This window comes from Macrobrachium rosenbergii, chromosome 37 (assembly GCF_040412425.1).
Source record: "Macrobrachium rosenbergii isolate ZJJX-2024 chromosome 37, ASM4041242v1, whole genome shotgun sequence".
NCBI classification, from domain to species: Eukaryota; Metazoa; Arthropoda; class Malacostraca; order Decapoda; family Palaemonidae; genus Macrobrachium; species Macrobrachium rosenbergii.
The window spans coordinates 4,128,015-4,154,514 of record NC_089777.1 but is presented as its reverse complement, the minus strand read 5'-3'; positions in this window follow the sequence as shown (position 1 = coordinate 4,154,514).

Sequence of the window (26,500 nt, the reverse complement as noted above, 5' to 3'; positions counted from 1 at the left end):
GGATGGAAATGTAACCAGCAGCACTGAGTTCCAGCGCACATAGCGTGCACCAACAAGCTCGTAATATAATAATAATAATCTGCTCTCAGCCCTCCCCCTGAAGCTTTGACAACCAATCGGAAATCGCTAAAATTACCGTAAGGCCTCTTGCGGGTATAAATGTGGCATAGATGTACCCCTGGTTTCATTCGCCGTTAGACATGGTAGGAAGCTCTGCTGGAAAGTCAAGGAATAAATGAACTTTGGACAGTTGCTGTAGGATTTACCTGGTGCCACGAAAAACCTCATTCGAGAGATCGAGAAGCAAGGTCTAGAGAATACAAGGTCTTCTCACGCGCAGGATTAACGCGGGTAAGGAGATGGGAGTTAAGAAACGTGACGTCACGCGGTCTACTTGCTTTCTCCTCTGCCCAAGCTCTCTACAAATAAGAAAACTTTTCTCCTGTTTCCTCGTTGACCCTTTTTAATATTAAAAGTTATGATTCATTCTTTTACGGAAACAAAGCCCATGTTCACCATATTCATTTCTGTACGTGTATTCTTCCAAATAATTATAACTGGAACTTAAAAACGAAAAAACATTTTTCACTCTAATATACAACTCACACTCAAATACACCTATACGAGTACATGTATACATAAGGTTAACAATTATACAATTATGTGACCAACTTTTTCGTTATGTTTACAATGATAACAAATAAATATCTTTTCCATCGATTTTAAATGCTCCAAAAATTCGGGTCGAGGTTTCATTAGCTTCTCATTTGTTCTACTTATAGTGCCGATCCTTGTGCCATCCCCTTCGGTTCTTTAGTTCCTAGAAAGTCATACTCGGGGAAACTTACGGGCTACAAAACCGCCCACATATTGCATGCCTCCTTTTTTCAATTTTGTCTACATTGTCATCCTGCAATTCCTCCATTGGCAAACGAAACAATACTGCCGATAAGCTTAACGCTTTCTGAAGAGATGTTTCTTCAGCCTCGTAAGAAGTGCTTTCTTTAGTTATCAAGTTAGAAAATGAGACCTCAGTCATATTATCGCTAATACAATTTTCAACATTGTATTTTGCGCCTCATAGAGTTCTCTCTTTTCCCAGGAGATGGGCTCAAACTCGGTGCTTAAATTCAACAGGTGATGGGTGCTGATGACTTGCACCCATTTACCGTATACAGCCAAAAAAGTGTTCCAGTCCATCTCGATTCAACCTATAAGTCAAGATGTATGATATTGCAAAATTTCACCTAACATCCCTGGCAAGTTCCTTAGAAATTTGCAAGGTATCACAAGGCCTTTTTGGAAAGGGTAAAGTCCTTTTCCTCCCAGACTTTTCATTGTTCTGGATAGGTGTATCATCTCTTGCAATGTTTTGTTTTGGTTTCTAAGATTAGCCCGTAAGCATTCCATGAAGACTTTCTATCGAAAGGCACTCCAGAACTGAATAAATCAAACCACTTATCAACAAGGCAAATGAACTGGATTGCACTCTCCCAGTGCCTATCCACAATCAGACCTTTTCTCCTAAGTGTTTGAGATTTTGTGAGTGGCAGAGTAACTGTAACGCTAATTTCACTGTCGTACCCTCCACACCTGTAACACTTGAATGCTTTTTCAAATAGTTTTCGAGTTGTCATTAGATCACCTTTACTTTTCTTAATTAGTTCCCTGACTCAATGTAAGCAGTCCTACAGTCCGATAACCTAGATCCATGGTCTAAGAAAGTGAAGTGTTTCTGATGAGTTTTATCAAGTGAGGAGCATCGGCAAATACATGTATTTCCCTGCAATAATCCGCAAGATTAACAATGTTCCTAGTTACGCCATTGCCTACTGAATTCCATAACCTTATATTTGTTGCCCAAGTCATGAACCATACCAACTATAGGAAATCCAACTCTCGCTATCTTAATGATGAATTCAAATAGGAGAATTTTAGTTATATCAGTGTCGAAATTACAATGAATAAGCGGTTTCCAAGGTCTGACCTTTACACATTGCACTTTTGAGCTAGGTTCATATAAAGCATCTGTGCTTTTATCATAACTCCATCTTTTTGCGACACTACACTTTTCGTCCATAGGAAATCTATGAAGAATTAGGTCCCTATTTTTTCCAAAGTTCCGTTTACTGCACAAGACTTGGCTCATATCACTTAAACTGTCTAAATTGCAGCAAGAAAGAAAAAAATATAAGGCCGCTATTACGGACAATATCAATACCAAATATGTGGAGGCAAGGCCTACAGTGTTTGTAAACGAACTGATCAGTCAGAGATCACTAAGGACCGTGAGTAGACCGCGTGACGTCACAACCTCTACCTGCGCATTAGATCCCAATTTTGGGTCAGCCGTGAGAAGACCTTGTATTCTCTAGACCTTGTCGAGAAGCATCCAGACGGTCATTCTGCTCATTGAATAATAATAATAATATACCGTTCTCCTTGCATTTCAATACATTCTCATTTATTTGTTAATTTGTTGTTTCTCTTTGATAAGTGAGATCTCTTCTTTCTGTATTTCATTTTAGCTTCTCTCGCTTCCTAATGAACACCATAATATTCTTTGGAGCTTGAATGTGAAGTCAGTGGCCCCAGTGGTCGGCATGTTCCACATGAATAGGATTCATCTTCTGAATAATAATAATAATAATAATAGTAATAATAATAATAATAATAATAATAATAATAATAACGAAACGTTCCTCACCACTGGGAAGGAAATCTCTTTAGTTATAAAGTACTGAATTAAAAAGTATCGCTACCACTTGTAAGTAAACTGAGTCCAGTTTTAGTAGCCGTAAATCAGTCAATCATTCAACTGGGTACAGAAGAATTGAGGCGTCACATTTCAATAAAAAAGTAAACGAGTAAATAATGCGCCGAAGTTTCTTCGGCGCAATCGAGTTTTCTGTACAGCGTATAATATAATTAAGGCCACCGAAAATAGATCTATCTTTCGGTCGTCTCGGAATAATGCTGTATGAGCCGCGGCCCATGAAACTTTCAGCCACGGCCGGTGGTGGTCTGTCCTATAGCGTTGCGAGGCGCACGAGCATGGCGAACCTTAATCTTAAATAAAATAAAAACTACTGAAACTAGAGGGCTGCAATTTGGTATGTTTGAAGATTGGAGCGTGGATGATCAACATACCAATTTGCAGCCCTCTAGCCTCAGTAGTTTTTAAGATCTGAGGGCGGACAGAAAAAGTGCGGACTGACAGACAAAATAGCCAACTCAATAGTTTTCCTTTAAAGAGAACTAAAAAATGTTTCCTAAAGTATTCATTATTACATCCTTACACGTCCTTCCGCCTGCCTCCTTTGTTAATTGAACCATTAGTTATTTACAAAGTTCATCAGCTGACTCCTCATTTATTTATTGGCTCGTGGATTGAATTCCTTCTTCTGGCCTTTCAGTCGTTCAGGAGGGAATTCGGCTCAGAAGATCCTATCTCCCTCGCAGGGGGGTGGCTCCGTCAGTGCACCTCACGTGATGCACTGCACGCATTACTTTAGGATCTTTGCAGCGTCCCTTCCTCAGGCCCCTAGCTGTAACCTCTCTCATTTCTTTTATTGTACCTCCGTTCATATTCTCTTTCTTCCACCTGACTTTCCACTCTCTAAAAACTGTTTCATATTGCAACTGCGAGGTTTTCCTCCTGTTACACCTTTCAAACCTTCTTACTGCCAATTTCCTTTTCAGCGCTGAATTGCATTTATCTTCTCGGCATTGCCAAGATAAGATAATATAATCATCTCTTTCCGGTGCACTTATCTTCCCGGCATTGCCAAGATCAGGTAATATATTCATCTCTTTCCATTGCACTTATCTTCCTGGCATAGCAGAGAAAAGGTAATATAATCATCTCTTTCCATTGCACTTAACCTCCCGACATTGCCAAGATCAGGTAATATAATCATCTCTTTCCATTGCACTTAACCTTCTGACATTGCCAAGATAAGGTAATATATTAACCTCTTTCCATTGCACTTATCTTCCCGGCATTGCCAAGATAAGGTTAATATAATCATCTCTTTCCATTGCACTTATCTTCCGGGCATTGCCAAGATCAGGTAATATATTCATCTTTCCATTGCACTTATCTTCCTGGCATTGCCAAAATAATTTAATATAATCATCCCTTCAATTGCATTTATCTTCCTGGCATTGCCAAGGAAAGGTAATATAATCATGTCTTTCCTTGCATTTATCTTCCCGGGATTGCCAAGATTGGTAGTATATTCATCTCTTTCCATTGCACATATCTTCCTGCCATTGCCAAGGTAAGGTAATATAATCATCTCTTCAACTCCACTTATCTTCCTGGAATTGCCAAGTTCAGGTAACATCTCTTTCCATTGCATATATCTTCCTGGCATTGCCAAGCTAAGGTAATATAATCATCTCTTTCCATTGCACTTATCTTCCCGGCTTTGCCAAGATATAAGTTATAGTCCATCTGTAGCCAGTAATATTATTTTCGAAAATTCCAATTTTCCATTTCTGATGTGTATGGTAAAGAGTCCTTGACGGGCAATATATGTCGAAGGATTTATTTCTCAAACTGATCGCAAATTCTCCGCTAAGAAAATAAAAATAAGACATATTACAAAATCCCAGAAATACAAAGAAAGGCCTGAGAATTCTAGGCTCTAAATGGGAATGATAAGAAGGACTTGGTCTGACGCTCGAGATTGCACCTCCTTTAGAGTGCCTGTGGGATTGTGCATCTTGAAATACAAAGAAAGGCTGAGAATTCTGGACTCTAAAAGTGAATGATATGAAGGACTTGGTATGACCTTCGAGATTACAACTCCTTTAGAGTGCTTGTGGGATTGAGCTTCTTGATGCGGCCTAGAGAGTGGAGTGGCCCATAGGGGGAGGGGGTTAGTTCCGTCAGTGCACCTCACGCGGTGCACTGTAGGCATTGCTTAAGGTTCTTAGCAGCTTCCCTTCTGCCACTAGTTGCAACCTCTTTCATTCCTTTTACTATAACTCTGTTCATACTCTCTTTCCTCCATCTTACTGTCTTCCGTATATTAACAATTTCTACAACATTACTTTCAGCCGTGAATGACCTCATAGGTCCCAGCGCTTGGCCTTCGGCCTAAATTTGACATTAAAATTCCAAGGGAGTGGAGGAGGAATGCGCCCAACTGTAAAGAGTGTTATCTTTCCGATCATTGTCGACGCCATGTTTTTGTTCCTGGAACTGAAATGGCGTCACTGCATGGAATGCCACCCCTCGACTCATACATATTCATTCGTACACGTTTTTAAGGTATGAATATCTCGACTCATATGCATTCATCCATGCACATTAAGGTATGAATATCTCGACTCATATGTACTCATTCATTCACATAAAGGTATGAATATCTGCGTGCCTTTGTCCTCCTCACTCAACCTTTCTGAACCCGTCTCATAAACTTCGTGATTTAGTTGCTGTATGTTGCTTGGATTTGCCGTCCCCAGCCGGGCTGTGTTATTCAATTTATCATCACAAAGAGAGAGAGAGAGAGAGAGAGAGAGAGAGAGAGAGAGAGAGAGAGAGAGAGGGCGCATATACATCAGGGAAATTAGCCAAACGAGCTGCCTGGATTAGGAGATTTGCTGTGGGATTAGTCTGCGTTGTATGTGTGGGTTATTCCGCAGTGTTGTGATTATTATTATTATTATTATTATTATTATTATTATTATTATTATTATTAATATGATTATTATTATTATAATAATATGCATCTGTACATAGCCGTGCGGAATAAAGTACAATTAAATGAAAGAGAAAATTAAGTTTTTACACGTAGGACATTGTTGTTTTTATAATTGCTTAAACATGTGGTAAAACAGATAGATAGACGGATAGATAAATAGTTAGACAGAGATAGATAGATAAACAGTGAATGACTGAGTGATTGTATATGGTCTTCTAATGAAAAGGAAGGAGAGTGAAAGAGAACGTTTTAGGAAGAGTGAATCTGTGCCCGGCTAGGGTTTTAACATTTGAAGAGTATGGCTGTGCTAGGTGATTTCAGTGCAAATGTTAGATGACACTGAAAGAGATGGTCTTGAGGAAACTCACATGGAGAAAAGGAGGCTTGATTGTTGAAAATCCTTAGTTTCTGAGAAGAATATCTGTAAGTATACCGTTGTAAATAAATAAATAAAGAAATATATATATATATATATATATATATATATATATATATATATATATATATATATATATATATATATATATATATATATATATATATATATATGTATGTATGTATGTATGTATGTATATATGTATGTATGTATGTATATATGTGTGTGTATGTGTGTATCGAGAGGTTTTAGAGTAATCCTTTTGGTAAAGGAACTACGATAGTATTACACTCTCCGTTTTAATTCCGTGTTTTTATAACAGCCTGTGTTATTTCAAGAGAAAAAAGATATGTGTGGCTATGACAGCCAGGTCATATTTGAGAAAAATTCCGTATCTGGCAATTTCGTAGCGACACGATGTTGGAATGTAATGGAAATTACATCGTTGTAATGTAAACGAATGATTTTTTTCCCCTATGATTTTATCAGACAGTCATTTTTTTGTTGTCAAAATATCGTAGTTGATGATGAATAATCCTGCTGGAACCGATACCGCAGAATTCAAGTTTGTTCAGTTTTTTTTTTTTAGTTTTCTGTAATATAAAACTATTGTCACTGCTTTGTGTGCCCGTCCGCACTTTTCTGTCCGCCCTCAGATCTTAAAAACTTCTGAGGCTAGAGGGTTACAAATTGGCATGTTGATCATCCACCTTCCAGTCATCAAACGTACCAAATTGGAGCCCTGTAGCCTCAGTAGTTTTGATTTTATTTAAGGTTAAAGTTAACCATGATCGTGCGTCTGGCACCACAATAGGTCCAACAACACAGGCCACCACCGGGCTGTGGCTTGAAGTTTCATGGGCCGCGGCTGAGAGTTTCATGGGCCGTAGCTGAGAGTTTCATACAGCATTATACACTGTACAGAAAACTGGATTGCTCCGAAGAAACTTCGGTGCATTTTTTCCTTGTATTTTTTTTTAATATTAATTTTACTTGATATTTGTTACTGTAGTTTGTTGTGTCCCGCCTACACTCACCCTCTGAAGAGATGGCTGGATTTATCATTTTTTTTTAGCTTTGAATTTTCCAGAAGTTTTATATTTTAGTTTCTCGCCTTTTGCAACATTATCCTTTTTAGGAAGTGAATATGCTCTAAAATGGGCTTTCCTCTAGTGATTCGTTTCATCTTAGATTCTCATATCAGCCCCTTTTAGAACATAAATATGGTATTCAGGATTCCCATCTCAGCCTCTTATATGTTAAGTATATCTTAGTTAAACCAGACCACTGAGCTGATTAACAGCTCTCCTGGGGCTGGCCCGAAGGATTAGAATTATTTTACGTGGCTAAGAACCAATTGGTTACCTAGCAACGGGACCTATAGCTTATTGTGGAATCCGAACAACATTATGGCGAGAAATGAACTTCTATCACCATAAATAAATTCCTCTAATTCTTCATTGGCCAGCCGGAGGCTCGAACGCTGGGCCAACAGCGTGCTAGCCGAGAGCTCTGGCCACCCCTCCAATGAAGAACTCAGCCTCTTATAGAGCATAAATTTATAGAACATAAATATGGCATTCAGGATTCTCATATCAGCCCCTTGTAGGAAGTAAATATGGCATTCAGAATTCTCATATCAGCCCCTTTTAGAACATAAAACGGCATTCAGGATTCTTATATCAGCCCCTTTTAGAACATAAATATGGCATTCAGGATTCTTATATCAGCCCCTTTTAGAACATAAATATGGCATTCAGGATTCTCATATCAAACCCTTTTAGAACGTCAATATGGCATTCAGGATTCTCATATCAGCCCCTTGTAGAACATAAATATGGCATTTTGGATTCTTATATCAGCCCCTTTTAGAACATAAATGTGGCATTCAGAATTCTCATATCAGACGATTTTAGAACGTCAATATGGCATTCAGGATTCCCGTATCAGCCCCTTTTAGAACGTAAATATGGCATTCAGAATTCTGATATCAGCCCCTTGTAGAACATAAATATGGCATTCAGGATTCCCGTATCAGCCCCTTTTAGAACGTAAATATGGCATTCAGGATTCTCATATCATCCCCTTGTAGAACATAAATATGGCATTCAGGATTCCCGTATCAGCCCCTTTTAGAACGGAAATATGGCATTCAGGATTCTCATGTCAACCCCTTGTAGAACATAAATGTGGCGGCATTTAGATTCTCATATCAGCCCCTTTTAGAACTTAAAAATGGCATTCAGCATTCTTATATCAGCCCCTTTTAAAACATAAATATGGCATTCAGGGTTTTCATATAAGCCCTTTGTAGAACATAAATATTGCATTCAGGATTCTTGTGTCAGCCCTTGTACAACATTAATATGGCGGCATTTAGATTCTCATATCAGCCCCTTTTAGAACATAAATATGGCATTCAGGATTATTATATAACCCCTTTTAGAACATAAATATGGCATTCAGGGTTTTCATATGAGCCCTTGTAGAACATAAATATGGCATTCAGGGTTCTCATATCAGCCCTTTTAGTACATAAATATGGCAGTCAGGATTTTCATGTCATCTTCTTTAAGAACATAAATATGGTATTCGGGGTTCTCATATCAGCCCTTTTAGATAAATATGACATTCAGGATTCTCATATCAGCCCTTTTAGATAAATATGGCATTAAGGACTCTCATATCAGCCCCTTTTAGAACATAAATATGGCATTCAGGATTCTCTTATCAGCCACTTGTAGAATATAAATATGGCATCCATAATTCTCATATCAGCCACTTGTAGAACATAAATATGGCACTCAGGATTCTCAAATCAGCCCCTTTTAGAACATAAATATGGCATTCAGGATTCTCATGTCAACCCCTTGTAGAACATAAATATGGCGGCATTTAGATTCTCATATCTGCCCCTTTTAGAACGTAAAAATGGCATTCAGCATTCTTATATCAGCCCCTTTTAAAACATAAATATGGCATTCAGGGTTTTCATATAAGCCCCTTGTAGAACATAAATATTGCATTCAGGATTCTTGTGTCAGCCCTTGTACAACATTAATATGGCGGCATTTAGATTCTCATATCAGCCCCTTTTAGAACATAAATATGGCATTCAGGATTATTATATAACCCCCTTTTAGAACATAAATATGGCATTCAGGGTTTTCATATGAGCCCCTTGTAGAACATAAATATGGCATTCAGGGTTCTCATATCAGCCCTTTTAGTACATAAATATGGCAGTCAGGATTTTCATGTCATCTTCTTTAAGAACATAAATATGGTATTCGGGGTTCTCATATCAGCCCTTTTAGATAAATATGACATTCAGGATTCTCATATCAGCCCTTTTAGATAAATATGGCATTAAGGACTCTCATATCAGCCCCTTTTAGAACATAAATATGGCATTCAGGATTCTCATATCAGCCACTTGTAGAACATAAATATGGCATCCATAATTCTCATATCAGCCACTTGTAGAACATAAATATGGCACTCAGGATTCTCAAATCAGCCCCTTTTAGAACATAAATATGGCATTCAGAATTCTCATATTAGCCCCATTTAGAACATAAATATGGCATTCAGGATTCTCATACCAGCCACTTGTAGAACATAAATATGGCATTCAGGATTCTCATATCAACCCCTTTTAGAAGATAAATATGGCATTCAGAATTCTCATATCAGGCACTTGTAGAACAGATATGGCACTCAGGATTCTCATATCAGCCCCTTGTAGAACATAAATATGGCATGCAGGATTCTCATATCAGTTCCTTTTAGAACATAAATATGACATTCAGGATTCTCATATCAGCCCCTTTTAGAACATAAATATGGCATTCAGAATTCTCATATCAACCACTTGTAGAACAAAAATATGGCACTCAGGATTCTCATATCATCCCCTTTTAGAACATAAAATGGCATTCAGGATTCTCATATCAGTCCCTTTTAGGACATAGATATCCCATTCATAATTCTCTCATCAGCTCCTTTTAGAACATAAATATGGCATTCAGAATTCTCATATCAGGCACATGTATTACAAATATGGCATTCAAGATTCTCATATCAGCCCCCTTTAGAACATAAATATGGCATTCATTATTCTTATATCAGCCACTTGTAGAACATAAATATGGCATTCAGAATTCTCATATTGGCCCCTCTTTGAACATAAATATAGTATTCAGAATTCTCATATCAGTTCCTTTTAGAACATAAATATGGCATTCAGAATTCTCATATCAGCTCCTCTTAGAATATAAATATGGCATTCAGGATTCTCATGTCAGCCCCTTGTAGAACATAAATATAGTATTCAGGATTCTCATATCAGCTCCTTTTAGAGCATAAATATGGCATTCAGGATTCTCATACGGTATCAGCTCCTTTTAGAACATAAATAGGCATTCAGATTTTCATATCAGCCACTTGTAGAATATAAATATGGCATTCAGGATTCTAATATTAGCCCCTCTTAGAACATAAGTATGGCATTCAGGATTCTCATATCAGCCCCTTTTATTACATTAATATGGCATTCAGAATTCTCATATCAGCCACTTGTAGGACATAAGTATGGCATTCAGGATTCTCATATCAGCCCCTTTATTGCATTAATATGGCATTCAGAATTCTCATATCAGCCACTTGTAGAACATTGATGATTCTCATATTAGCCCCTCTTAGAACATGAATATGGCATTCAGGATTCTCAAATCAGCCCCTTTTAGAACATAAATATGGCATTCAGGATTCTCATATTAGCCCCTTACAGTGCATAAAGGGACAATTATATTTTCCGTGAACGAATGATTTCCACGATTGATCTTTTATGCCAGCATTAGTGATTGCGGGCGGAAGAAGATTCTGTTTTTGTGGAAGTTTTTATTTTCATACAACTTAGGAAGGGAAACCAGAAGCTCCCTTTTTTCCACGACGAATGCCCCACTTGGTTTTCTGACAAATCCCCAACTTGGTTTTTTCCATGACAAATAAGCAATTGGGGTTTTCTGACAAATTCCCAAATTGGTGTTTTCCTGACAAATCCCCAACTTGTCTTTTTTCTGAGAAACCCCGTTTTGGTTTTTTCCTGAGAAATCACCAACTTGGTCTTTTTCCTGACAAATTCCAACTTGTTTTTTGCTGACAAATCCCCAACTTAGTTTTTCCACTGACAAATCCCAACTTGTTTTTTTCCTGACAAATCACCAACTTGGTCTTTTTCCTAACAAATCCCCATCTTGTTTTTTTGACAAATCCCCAACTTGGTTCTTTATGGCAAATCCCAACTTGGTTTTTTCCTGACAAATCCCCAACTTGGTTTTTCCAACAAATCCCCAAATAGTTTTTCTGACAGGTCCACAACTGTTTTTGACAAATCCCCAACTTGGTTATTTTCCCTGACAGATCCCGACTTGGTTTTTTCCTGACAAACCCTCAACTTGATTTTTTCTGTGACAAATCCCCAAGTTGGTTTTTTCCTGGGAAATCCTCAACTTGATTTTTTCTGTGACAAATCCCCAACTTGGGTTTTTCGGAGAAATCCCCAACTTGGTTTTTCTGACAAATTCGCAACTTGGTTTTTTCCATGACAAATCCCCAACTTTGGTTTTTTCTGACAAATTCTCAGCCTTGTTTTTCTGGCAAATTCCCAATTTGGTTTTTCTGACAAATCCCCAATTTAGTTTTTTTTCTAAAGATCACCAACTTTGTTTTTATCTCAAAAGTCCCTAACTTGTTTTTCTGGTAGATTCCCAACTTGGTTTTTTTCTGACGAATCACCAATTCAGTTTTTTTTCTGACAAATCACCAGCTTGGTCTTTTTCTTGACAAATCCCCAACTTGTTTTTTCTGAAAAATCCCCAACTTGGTTTTTCCTGACAAATCCACAACTTGGCCTTTTCTGAGAAATCCCAATTTGGTTTTGTCCCAAACAAAGCCCCAAATAATTTTTCTAACAAATGGTCAACTTGGCTTTCCCCTGACAAATCCCCAATTTGGTTTTTTCTGACAAATCCCCAACTTATTTTTCTGACAAATCCCCAACCTGTTTTTTTCTGACAAAACCCTAACTTAGTTTTTTCCTGGCAAATTCCCAACTTGGTTTTTTGACAAATCCCCAACTTATTTTTTTCCCTGACAAGTCCCTAGCTTGGTTTTTTCTGTGACAAATCCCCAACTTGGTTTTTTCCTGACAGATCCGAACTTAGTTTTTTCTGTAAAATCCCCAACATGGATTTTTCTAACATAACCTCAACATGTTTTTCTGACAAATCCCCTACTTGGTTTTTCTGACAAATCCCCAACTTGGTTTTTTCTGACATATCCACAACTTGGTATTTTCCGAAAAATCCCCAGCATGGTTTTTTCTGACCAATCCCCAGCTTTTTTCTGACAAATCCCCCCTCTTGGTTTTTCTGACAAATCCCCAACTTGGTTTTTCCTGACAAATCTCCAACTTGTTTTTCTTTCCTTTATGGGTAGCTTGATACCAGTGTGAGTGGGCGTTTGCTGGTTGTGTTTACGACAGAGTCTTCATTACATACTCGTACACATACGGTGAGAGAGAGAGAGAGAGAGAGAGAGAGAGAGAGAGAGAGAGAGAGAGAGATGAAGGAGAAACTTGCGTCTAACCTCATAATCCATCACTCATCCATGCTGTTTGCAGGAGAAGTCTCTCTCTCTCTCTCTCTCTCTCTCTCTCTCTCTCTCTCTCTCTCTCTCTCTCAGAAATCCCCGTTGTTCCCCTGATAGAAGGAAGAAATGCCCCCACACACACACACAACACACACGCCTTTGATGCAGCGCCAACTCGGCTGCCCTAAGTGAATCCCCTTTGACCTCACTCGCTCCGAGATGCCTCATTGATGGCGTTTAGTTAATTCACTCCCAAAAGGGGAATGACTATTCGATTAACCTTGTCAGACGCTCACCTCACAGCTTCGAACCATTTCGAGACGAAGATTACATGTTGCATTTCAAGTTTCTGAGATGATAGGGTCGAATTGGCGTTATTGCGACTCATGTGAGTGTTGAGTGTTTGAAGAGACATTTTCAGCTAAGCTCGAGTCTATAATCTTAGATTATCTCACTAACCCTTCGCTAAATCTTTTTGAAACTATTATAAGTATTCATAAGTATTAAGTTATCTGGGTGCTTCGAAAAAAGAAGATATTCACCTCTAATAGTTCGAACTAAATCACGCGTTTTTGAATCATCCTACCTCTTGTTAAATTGACTTCGAACTATGTGATTCCATTTGGAATTCTAAGATGGTCGTCCCCGAACCCTTCAAGATGTATACATATCTTCCTGTATTTAATTAAACAAAATGAGGAAAAAGAAATGGTGGAATGCTTCTCTGGTAGGACTAGTGACGTTGCAAACTGATTTACGTTCCCTGAACCGGTAAATTTGTATCCTTTTACTTTGGTTTTACTTTACCTCCATTCCTGCTTCCATTCTTCACTGTGGCTGTCCATTCTCTATAACTATTATTCCTTAGTGCAAATGTGGGGTTTTCTCCCAGTTCCACCTTTAGATCCCTAGACTTTATATATTTATTGGACTTTTTTTTAATTCTTGCTGTTCAACCACTCCAACTCCTTTTTTCACTGTCTTAAGTACTGGGTGGCCGAAAGTGCCCCAGTCTCCGTAGTGGGTAGTGCCGTCAGTGCACCTCATGAGGTGCACTGTGGGCATTACTTATGGTTCTTTGCAGTATGCCTTCTGCCCCTAGCTGCAACCCCTTTCGTTCCTTTTACTATACCTCCTTTCATATTCTCTTTCTTCCATCTTACTCTCCACCCTCTCCAAACAATTGATTCATGGTGCAACTGAGAGGTTTTCCTCCTGTTGCACCTTTCAAAGCTTCTTACTGTCAATTTCCGTTTCAGCGCTGAATGACCTCATAGGTCCCGGTGCTTGGCCTTTGGTCTAAATTTTATATTCAATTCAATTCAAGTGCTCGGCTCGACGGCCTATATTTTATAAAATCATAATTCAATCGGAACAAGTAAACTCTTATACACACACACACACACACACACACACACACACACCACAAAAGATCTCATCTGGCCTCCCAACCGTATCTCCTAATTATAGACGATTACCTCGTATTATCTCCAAATAAGCTGACAAACGACACTTATTCCTATCTCATAATAAGGCATTTACACACAGCTTTGCGTCCGTGGTTAAACAAAAAATGTTTTTTCCCTGTAGGGGGGTTAGTGCCATTAGTTCACCTTACCAGGTGTACTGTAGGCATTACTTAAGGCTCTTTGCTGCGTCCCTTCCTTAGGCCTCTAGTTGCAACCCCTTTCATTCCTTTTACTGTGCCTCCGTTCATATTTTCTTTCTTCCATCTTACTTTCCACCCTCTCCTACTAGCTGTTACATGGTGTAACCTCGAGGTTTTCCTCCTGTTACACCTTTCCAATATATTAATCTCAATTTCCCTTTCAGCGTTGAATGACCTCATCGGTCCCAGAGCTTGGCATTTGGCCTAAATTTTTATGTTACGTTATATTGCATATACGATATTTATTTCATGAACACTATATCGTTCTTACAGAATGATAAATAACTGAATTATCGTAGTATCTCCTTTCATTATCACATTACCAGTGATGCAATAATTTTAGCTTCATGCTTTAATGCAGTAGACATAAACAGTAATTTTAAAAGAATTATTATTATCAGCAACAGCGATAGAATATCAATTGGTCATTTAATAACTTCTTGTAGTAATTAACAATTCTTCTCGCTAATATTAAACGCTAGTTCTAAAGCTGACAGCCACCAAGATATTTCAATTGGGATTATTATTATTATTATTATATGTAACCGAGATCATTTGGAAGATATTAAAAACGGTTAAAATAGGAGCCCTCGCTCCTTCTCTCTTAAACTAATTTACGAGTTTCGTTTGTTTTTAGAGTTTTATACCTGGAGTTTTACGTTTTTACCTCCCGAGTTTTAAGGGGTGTTGAATTGCCAGCACTTAGCACTTGTTATTTGCACTTAGCGCGTAATGACTGTCCATTTAGGAAGGGGCAAGAGGGGAAAAAAAGTCTTTCCCCGTAGGGGGTAGTGCCTTCAGTGCACCTCACGCGGTGCACTGTGGGCGTTACTGCTTAAGGTTCTTTGCAGTGTCCCTTCTGCCCCTAGCTGCAACCCCTTCATTCCTTTTACCGGTCTTCCGTTGGTATTCTCTTTTCCCGTCTTGCTATCCACTTTCATAACAATTGTTTCATGGTGCAGTTGCGAGGTTTTCCTCCTGTTACGTCTTCCAAACCTTTTTACTGTCTGTTTCCGTTTCAGCGCTGAATGACCTCGTAGGTCTCAGTGCTTGGCCTTTGGCCTAAAATTCTATATCCCATTACTTCAACTTACGTTTTCTTGTCTCGTACCGAAGACGTCCTTGAATTATCGAGACGGGCATATATTGAGCAACTTATTAACCTCGATTCCTGAGTAATGTAACTCTTGTTTTCTGGAAGTACAGGTTAAATAAGTTAGTGAACACAGAGGAAGGAAGAAAATTCCAAATTCTAGAACCGAATGATATGGAGGAATGACAAAGCCTGTTGGAACTTAATAATTAGGGGAAAATTTTGAAATATTGAATATATTAGATATACAGAACCATCCAAAAATATATTACCTTGTTATTCATAAAAAAATATTACCAGCATTAACCAGGAAAATATATTAATGTCGTTAAGCCGAAAATATATATTGTTATTCCGTAAAAGAAATATTACATCATAACGTAAAAGAATATTATCCTCGTTTGTCTGAAAAAGAAAAATAACCATCGTCAAAATGGAAAAAATATTGCCAAACTAGACTGGAAAAAATTTCGACATCGTTATTCCGAAGAAATATTTGAATCGTTAATTTGAAGAAAAAATATTTCCATTATTGCTCCGAAGAAAAATAGTGCCATCACTAGTAAAGGAAATAGGATTGAAATAATTAATTCCTAAAAGAGAATGGTTCAGAAAGCCATTGCCGTTGTTAATAAGGAATATTCCCATCGTTAATCTGGAAAAATATCTTTCGTTAATCTGAAAAATATTAAGTTCGCTAATCAGAAAAAAAATATTAACCCCGTTAATCTGAAAATATTACCTTCATTAATCTGAAAAAAAATATTACCTACGTTAATCTGGAGAAATATTACCCTCGTTAATCTGAAAAATATTACCTTCGTTAATCTGAAAAAAATATTACCTACGTTAATCTGGAGAAATATTACCCTCGTTAATTTGAAAAAATATTAGCTTCTCTAATCCGAAAACGTTTTGTCGTTGTAAATCTGGAAACGGATATTACCATTGCTAATCATAAAAGAATATTAATACGAAAGGAAATATCATATTTAATACGAAAAGAATTATTACTATCATAAGCCCGAGAAAGAATGATACCATTGTTATTCTGAAAAAGATATTGCCATCGTTTATGAATATTGTCATCAGTAATCATGAAAATATTACCGTCGTTAATGGAAAAGTATCGCTGTCATTAATAAAAAAGAAACAATTCCCATCGTTGATAAAAAAAAAACTTTGCTTTCGTTAATCCGAAAGAAACTATCACCTTCGTTGAATTGATTAAAAAATATGAGAGAAGTAATTCAAAAGAAATAATGGTTTGTTGATCCCAAAGAGGTTATTACCGTATGTAGTCCACCTTTTACTGTACCTCCGTTCATAATCTCTTTCTTCCATCTTACATTCCTGAACCCCCTCCTAACAATTGTTTCATTGTGCAACTGCGAGGTTTTCCTACACCTTTAAAAAACTTTTACTATCAATATCCGTTTCAGCGCTGAATGACGTCATAGGTCCCAGCGCTTGGCATTTGGCCTAAATATTTATATTACATTACATTACAAATATGATATTTATTTTATGAACTCTATATCGTTCTCACGGAATATTAAATAAATTCTATATTCTAATTCTAGTCTATTCTCTGACGTGAGGTCATGCTGTCATGACGCTCCAAAGCACGGTTAAAAGGATAAGGTAAAGAGAGAGAGAGAGAGAGAGAGAGAGAGAGAGAGAGAGAGTCCTTTCTCAAATGAAAAAAATATATTTTCTAGAAGCAAGAAACTCCTTGAGAGAGAGAGAGAGAGAGAGAGAGAGAGAGAGAGAGAGAGAGAGAATCATTTCTCAAATGAAAAAATATATTTTCTAGATTGAAAAAAATCATTCCTAAAGAGCAAGAGACTCCTAGAGAGAGAGAGAGAGAGAGAGAGAGAGAGAGAGAGAGAGAGAGAGAGAGAGAGAGTTTATGTGATGTATATGGTCGTTCATTTTTATCAGTCAACTTCTCGTAAAGGTCTTCACAGGGATTAGCCGAACGTTTAGCTTCCATTGAAGTCCAGCGTTTATGAATAAAATCTGGTGTTTACATCGCATGTTTACAGCGGTTAGTTTTCTTAATAGATGTTATATTAGATAGTATGCATCAGGTCATGGGGAATAGAAGCTTTTTGAATTATGTTTTATGTTTATTTTTTACCGGTTGAAGTAGTGTGATATTGACAAGCGTTCGAAATGAAACCAAAATTTTTTTATTTTTTTTAATTAGCAAAAAACACAACTGTGGTTTCCTAAATTTTGGGATCATATCTTGCAAAGTCATGTAAACTGAACGATGCATTCATACAAATACAATTTCTCTCTCTCTCTCTCTCTCTCTCTCTCTCTCTCTCTCTCTCTCTCTCGTTCGAGTCTCCGGCCGGCTGATGAAGAGTTAGATGAGTTTATTTCTGGTGACAGAAATTCATTTCTCGCTATAATGTGGTTCGGATTCCACAATAAGCTGTAGGTCCCGTTGCTAATTAACCAATTGGTTCTTAGCCACGTAAAATAAGTCTAATCCTTCGGGCCAGCCCTAGGAGAGCTGTTAATCAGCCCAGTGGTCTGGTAAAACTGAGGTGTACTTAACTTCTCTCTCTCTCTCTCTCTCTCTCTCTCTCTCTCTCTCTCTCTCTCTCTCTCTCTCTCTCTCTCTCTCAAGAATGGAGTTTCTTGCTCTTCAGGAATGGTTATTTTACAACCTAGAAAGTATATATACTTTGCTTTTGAGGAAGGATTATTCTCTCTCTCTCTCTCTCTCTCTCTCTCTCTCAAGAAGTTTCTTGCTCTTTAGGAATGGTTTTTTTCAATCTAGAAAATATATTCTCATTTCATTTCTCTCTCTCTCTCTCTCTCTCTCTCTCTCTCTCTCTCTCTCTCTCTCTCTCTCTCTCTCTCTCTCTCTCTGTTTCTTTTGTTTCTTGCTCTTCAGGAATGGTTATTTTTCAATATAGAAAGTATATACTGTGGTTTTTGAGGAAGGATTTCTCTCTCTCTCTCTCTCTCTCTCTCTCTCTCTCTCTCTCTCTCTCTCTCTCTCTCTCAAGAATGGAGTTTTTGCTCTTCAGGAATGGAATGGTTATTTTACAACCTAGAAAGTATATATACTTTGCTTTTGAGGAAGGATTCTCTCTCTCTCTCTCTCTCTCTCTCTCTCTCAAGAAGTTTCTTGCTCTTTAGGAATGGTTTTTTTCAATCTAGAAAATATATTCTCATCATTTCAGAAAGGATTCTCTCTCTCTCTCTCTCTCTCTCTCTCTCTCTCTCTCTCTCTCTCTCTCTCTCTCTCTCTCTCTCTCTCTCTCTCTGTTTCTTTCAAGGAGTTTCTTGCTCTTCAGGAATGGTTATTTTTCAATATAGAAAGTATATACTGTGGTTTTTGAGGAAGGATTTCTCTCTCTCTCTCTCTCTCTCTCTCTCTCTCTCTCTCTCTCTCTCTCTCTCTCTCTCTCTCTCTCTCTCTCTCTCAAGAATGGAGTTTCTTGCTCTTCAGGAATGGTTATTTTACAACCTAGAAAGTATATATACTTTGCTTTTGAGGAAGGATTATTCTCTCTCTCTCTCTCTCTCTCTCTCTCTCTCTCTCTCTCTCTCTCTCTCTCTCAAGAAGTTTCTTGCTCTTTAGGAATGGTTATTTTTTTCAATCTAGAAAATATATTCTCATCATTTCAGAAAGTTCTCTCTCTCTCTCTCTCTCTCTCTCTCTCTCTCTCTCTCTCTCTCTCTGTTTCTTTCAAAGGAGTTTCTTGCTCTTCAGGAATGGTTATTTTTCAATATAGAAAGTATATACTGTGGTTTTTGAGGGATTTCTCTCTCTCTCTCTCTCTTCTCTCTCTCTCTCTCTCTCTCTCTCTCTCTCTCTCTCTCTCTCTCTCTCTCAAGAATGGAGTTTCTTGCTCTTCAGGAATGGTTATTTTACAACCTAGAAAGTATATATACTTTGCTTTTGAGGAAGGATTATCTCTCTCTCTCTCTCTCTCTCTCTCTCTCTCTCTCTCTCTCAAGAAGTTTCTTGCTCTTTAGAATGGTTTTTTTCAATCTAGAAAATATATTCTCATCATTTCAGAAAGGATTCTCTCTCTCTCTCTCTTCTCTCTCTCTCTCTCTCTCTCTCTCTCTCTCTCTCTCTCTCTCTCTGTTTCTTTCAAGGAGTTTCTTGCTCTTCAGGAATGGTTATTATTCAATATAGAAAGTATATACTGTGGTTTTTGAGGAAGGATTTCTCTCTCTCTCTCTCTCTAGTGACGAAATCCATTTTGGCTCCGCATTATCCGGACGAAATTTAGTTTTGCATTTCAGGCCGGGGAAATATTTCCCCCAAACACCAATGAATTAAGGTCGAGTATCCGATATAAAAAAAGAAAAAAGGCAATAACTGATCTGTGCGAGATTTTGTGAAGTCAATTTTCCGTCCCTGTGTCCCTCGGGAGGAGGAGGTTATTGAAATAGGAGTGAGTAGATACGGGACAATAAAAACAAGAAGAGGGTCACAGAGAAAGAATTCGGATAGGGAGCGAAAGGGGGAAACATAAATTGATAGGGGCAAGTATTAAGTACATGTATTTATGTGCTTATTTGAATGTTTCTTTATTTAATGGGTTTTGCCTTGAAATTTTTAGATATCTCTATTTACTGTCTTTTACCTTGAAGTTTGCATATATCTCCATTTACTCTCTTTTGCCTTGAAATTTTTAGATATCTCTATTTACTGTCTTTTACCTTGAAGTTTGCATATATCTCCATTTACTCTCTTTTGCCTTGAAATTTACATATATCTCGATTTACTCTCTTTTGCCATGAAATTTGCATATATTTCCATTTACTCTCTTTTGCCTTGAAATTTGCATATATTTCCATTTACTTTCTTTTGCCTTGAAGTTTGCATATATCTCCATTTACTCTCTTTTGCCTTGAAATTAGCATATATCTTTTATTTACTGTCCTTTGCCTTAAAATTAGCACATATCATTTATTTACTGTGTTTGCCTTGAAATAATCGATTTTTTATTTTGCTCTTTACTTCTGTGATGTCACTGAATTTTTTTTATTTTACAATTATTTTATCTAGCTTTTTTTTTTTACATGTTAAATTAGACTTGTATCTCACCAAGTCTCGTACAACCAAATTACAGTACCTGAAATACTTAGGATTTGAGTTCACTGAAATCCTCTACGTGACGTGTATTTTTAGTTTTCTGTAAAAGAAAACTATTGAGATGGCTATTTGTCTGTCCGTCCGCACTTTACATATCACCCCTCAAATCTTAAAAACTACTGAGCCTAGAGTGCTGCAAATTGGTATGTTGATTATCCACCCTCCAATAATCAAACATACCAAATTGCAGCCCTCTAGCCTCAGTAGGTTTGATTTTATTTAAGGTTAAAGTTAGCAATGATCGTGCGTCTGGCACCGCTATATGTGCCAGCAACACAGGCCACCACCGGGCCGTGGCTGAAAGTTTCATGGAAAGCGGTTGAGAGTTTCATGGACCCTGGCTGAGAGTTTCATGGGCCGTTGCTGAGATTTTCATGGGCCGTGGCTGAGACTTTCATGGGCCGTGGCTGAAAGTTTCATGGGCAGCGGCTGGGAGTTTCATGGGCTGTGGCTGAAAGTTTCATGCAGCATCATACGCTGTACAGAAAACTCGATTGCGCCGAAGAAACTTCGGCGCATTTTTTACTTGTTATTTGCAATTTTTATTTTGAGGTAGATTAGCAAACAGTGTCAGCAATTGCGTTTTAGGATTTGCTGCTAATCCTGAAGAAACAATGATTCGTAGGCAAGTACAGATGCATTTGATACATGCACCAAAGCTGTGTATTTTTTTCCTTTCCTATAATGCTTTCTCATTCAAGAGGCGTTTCTATCCCTTACTCAGCATTACAGTCAAGCGAAGATGCATTGCATTACTACCCTAATTCAAGTCTCCTTGTATTATAATAAATTACATTTTTTTTTTTCATTTATTAATTTGTTGATTTGTTTTTACTTCAATAAGCTATTTCTTCTTTTCTGTATTTCCTGTTACCTTCAGTTACTTCTTTCGAATGAACTCCATAATATTCTCGGGGAGTCTGAATTTCAAGTCAGTCGCCCCTGTGGTGGGCTTGTTTCATATGAACAGGGTTCTTCTCATGAATATAATAATAATAATAATAATAAAACAAGGCGACCCTGTAGCGAGGCTATAATATCTAGAATCAAAAGCCAAAGTAGTGTTAAAAATATTTATGTGCAGAGTTAAAAACGATAAGGAGAGATTTTCAGATACTACTCCGTATCTCTCATTAGTTACTAGGACTGATGGGGGATAAGGAGCAGTATCTGGAAGTCTCTCCTTTTTGTTTTTATATTTTCAATTCTCAATAATAATAATAATAATAATAATAATAATAATAATAATAATAATAATAATAATAATAATAGCAAACTCTTTGAGAATCAGTTCCACTCTTTAAACGTCACACACAACCCCCTCCCCCTATTTCCTGGCTAGATAAAGTGGTAGATCGCCCATCCCACCAGACTCCGCCTGAAACATGTCCAATTTAGCCAATTAAAAATACTCACAGTAGCACGAGTCTTGAAATAGGGAAACAAATCCACAGTTATGTATGTGTGTATATTTAGATTTATTTTTAAATATTTGTACCCATGTATAACTGTGAATATTGTTTTTCCATTATTATTATTATTATTATTATTATTATTATTATTATTATTATTATTATTATTATTATTATTAACCTCAAGAGACACTTTGTAAATAGTGCGAAAGCTTTCTTAATCCTTCTCCAATTGCTTTTTATTTAGGAACTTTATATATTGAGTTTTTTCAAAATTATTATTATTATTATTATTATTATTATTATTATTATTATTATTATTATTATTATTATTATTATTATTATTATTATTACTACTACGACTACTAATACTACTTTCTGATTAATTTTTTCTGTTACTTCTTTCGAATAAACACCATATTCATTGGAAGCTTGAATTTCTAGTCAATGGGCCCTGTGGTGGGCTTGTTCCTTGTGGATAGTGTTCATCTTTTAAATAATAATAATAATAATAATAATAATAATAATAATAATAATAATAATAATAATAATATTAATAATAATAATAATAATAATAATAATAATAATAATTGTTGATTTGTTTCTCCAGTTTAGTCAATATTTGCACGGTTATTAATTTATTTATCTTAGCGGTTGATAGAAAACTTGATGAGGTACAAATTCAAATTGAATAATTGATTTGCACATGTCTATTGCGTATCAAGTGACAATCAAATTCAGGGTTCGTCTATATGTATATATATATATATATATATATATATATATATATATATATATATATATATATATATATATATATATATATAAATTACGTCATTCGGAGATAGGTAACTTGTGTCTTATAATGTTATGGCTGCGAATCACTGATTAATTACATTATTTTTGAAAAGGAAAAACAGAAAAAGGTTATATTTAAATTATCATTCATAAATATTCTTATTCCTCACAGTGAGATACCGCCGTAATGACACCCATCCTTAAAACAGAAAAAGAAAATAAAAAATATCAATGCAAAAATAACCAAGTCTGTCGATTCTATCCTAGGTATTGAAAAATACGTTGCATTTGGAGAGATCTCCAATGGCGTGACGGCTCAGCCGTATCGTCTTACATTCCCCCGACTTTGCAAAACTTTGTGATATTGGAAAAAATTATGAGGAAAGAATCGAGTTGCCTTTTTGTGTGGGTCAGCCCTCAAGGGTGAATCATTTTATACATACATACATACATATATATATATATATATATATATATATATATATATATATATATATATATATATATATATAGATTTATGTGTGTATTGCCTTGTTTTTTTCTGTGTGGTTCTCTGGGATGAGTGAGCTGATTTTGGAATTAGACATTTGTACATTTACTTAACACTGTGTGTATATGTACAGTAGGTTTTGTAACTTGTATATGTATGTATGTATATGTATATGTATATATATATATATATATATATATATATATATATATATATATATATATATATATATATATATATATTATGTATGTATAACTGAATCACGAAAATATGGAACGTGATGAATATATAAATAAAGATAAAATCCACGAAGGAAACGGAAACACTGGAGTGCTGCGAGGCCTTTTGACACTTACGTCCTTTACTTAGCAGACTGAAGAAATATAAAAGTAAGTTTACAAAGAAAGCTCATATAAATGACAGATGGGGATTATAAAGGAAACATATGTACCTGGAATCCAACACAGTTGAAGAATTAGTAGAACTGCCAAAACAGGGTTAAATATTTAAGAGGTTTTACAAAGGATTAGGATCAACCGTTCAGAAGCAGGGACAGCACAATTAAAAGATTATACAGGGTCGTGACTGACCACCCAAAAATTATTAGTACAACAAAATAAGTCTCTTTTTTGTAAACAATAATAAGTTTTGCAAGATGAAAATTTTTACAAGTAAAATATTACATTAAACATACGGATACATAGAAAATATATATCAAGTAATTAAGTAAGTGGTTTTATTTTTAGGTCTTTCTTGAACATTTTTCTAATACAGGGGTCCAAATAATACATGTAAGGGCTAAGGTTAAAATTACAGCTGGAAGTAAGCTGGATAATAGCGGACTCCAATAGATTTCTTGAAGAGAAATCTTTCGATCTGGCAATCACTGAACTTTCAGTCCAGTTTATCCTGTGAGAGTTTTCACTTAAATGAATGAATATAGCATTGGATGCTTATCGAGTTTTGACTGAGTACTTATGTTGCTTAATACGTACATCTAAATCTTTGCTAGATTGGCCAATATAAAAAGAGGGCCTGTCCAAACATGGAATTTTATATATTATGTTGTTGTTTTCTTTAGGGCTATTTTTTATTAACATTTTTTTGAGTCTGTTATTATAAGAAAAAACGAGGTTGACATTAAAAGGTTTTAACAATGATTTTATGTTTTCAAAACCACTAAAATAAGGCAAGCTAAGAATGTTCTTAGGGGTTTCTTTCTTCATGTTACCTTCACTATAAAACATGGAATTCTTTGAAAAACGATATATATACCTAATATCATTTATACTCCTTTAAAGTGGTATAGGTTTGTTGACGATATTTTAGCTGTTTTGCCTGCTGGTATTGATGTAAATGATTTACTCTCTAATTTGAATAACCAGGTACCATCCATTAAGTTTACGTTAGAATTAGAAAAAGACAATTGCCTCCCTTTCTTAGATGTTTTAATACACAGAGAACCATTTCAGTGCAAATTCAGTATTTATAGGAAACCAACCAACAACTTAACTTATGTCCATTTTTATTCAGGCCAACACCTTAACATCAAAATATCAATTTTTTCCTCTATGTTTTTACGAGCTTTGCGCATTGTCAGTCCCCAGTATTTGGATCAAGAAATTGAATACATAAGAAAAATAGGGACAGATTTATGTTATCCTTCACATATACTAGATATTTGTTATAACAAAGCCCACAAAAAGTTTTATAGTGAAAGTAACATGAAGAAAGAAGCCCCTAAGAACATTCTTAGCTTGCCTTATTTTAGTGGTTTTGAAAACATAAAATCATTGTTAAAACCTTTTAATGTCAATCTTGTTTTTTCTTATAATAACACACTCAAACGAATGTTAATAAAAAATATCCCTAAAGAAAACAACAACATAATATATAAAATTCCATGTTTGGACTGCCCTCTTTTTATATTGGCCAATCTAGCAAAGATTTAGATGTACGTATTAAGCAACATAAGTATTCAGTCAAAACTGGACAAGCATCCAATGCTATAATCATTCATTTAAGTGAAAACTCTCACAGGATAAATTGGACTGAAAGTTCAGTGATTGCCAGATCGAAAGATTTCTCTTCAAGAAATCTATTGAGTCCGCTATTATCCAGCTTACTTCCAGTTGTAATTTTAACCTTAGCCCTGGCATGTATTATTTGGACCCCTGTATTAGAAAAATGTTCAAGAAAGACCTAAAAGATAAAACCACTTACTTAATTACTTGATAAATATTTTTTATGTATCCGTATGTTTAATATAAGTTTTTACTTGTAAAAATGTTCATCTTGCAAAACTTATTATTGTTTACAAAAAAGAGAATTATTTTGTTGTACTAATAATTTTTGGGTGGTCAGTCACGACCCTGTATAATCTTTTAATTGTCCTGTCCCTGCTTCTGAACGGTTGATCCTAATCCTTTGTAAAACCTCTTAAATATTTAACCTTGTTTTGGCAGTTCTACTAATTCTTCAATTGTGTTGGATTCCAGGTACATATGTTTCCTTTATAATCCCCATCTGTCATTTATATGAGCTTTCTTTGTAAACTTACTTTTATATTTCTTCAGTCTGCTAAGTAGAGGACGTAAGTGTCGAAAGGCCTCCGCAGCACTCCAGTGTTTCCGTTTCCTTCTGTGGATTTTATCTTTGTATATATATATATATATATATATATATATATATATATATATATATATATATATATATATATATATATATATATATATATATATTTACACATATATATATATATATATATATATATATATATATATATATTTTTTTAATGTATTTATTAAGACACTTACATGAGGTACATATGTATTTGAATCATTACTAATAACTTAACTTCCATTTTCTTCACATTATTTTGTAGACAGTCCTCACTGCAAATCCTTGAATCGGAAATGAAGATAACGAAGAACCTCAACGTCTGTGGTGAGATTCGAACTCACGTCGAACTAAGAAACATTTTGAAGTAAATTCATTTTGTTCTTCATTTCGGATTCAAGGCTTCGTAGTGGCAAGCGTAACCATTGTGGCTGTTAAAAATACACGCACACACACACACAATTACGCATGGCTGTGATATGATTCAATGCATAGTAGCTGAATCAATTAAAAAGAAACCTTTAATTCACTGGAAAGG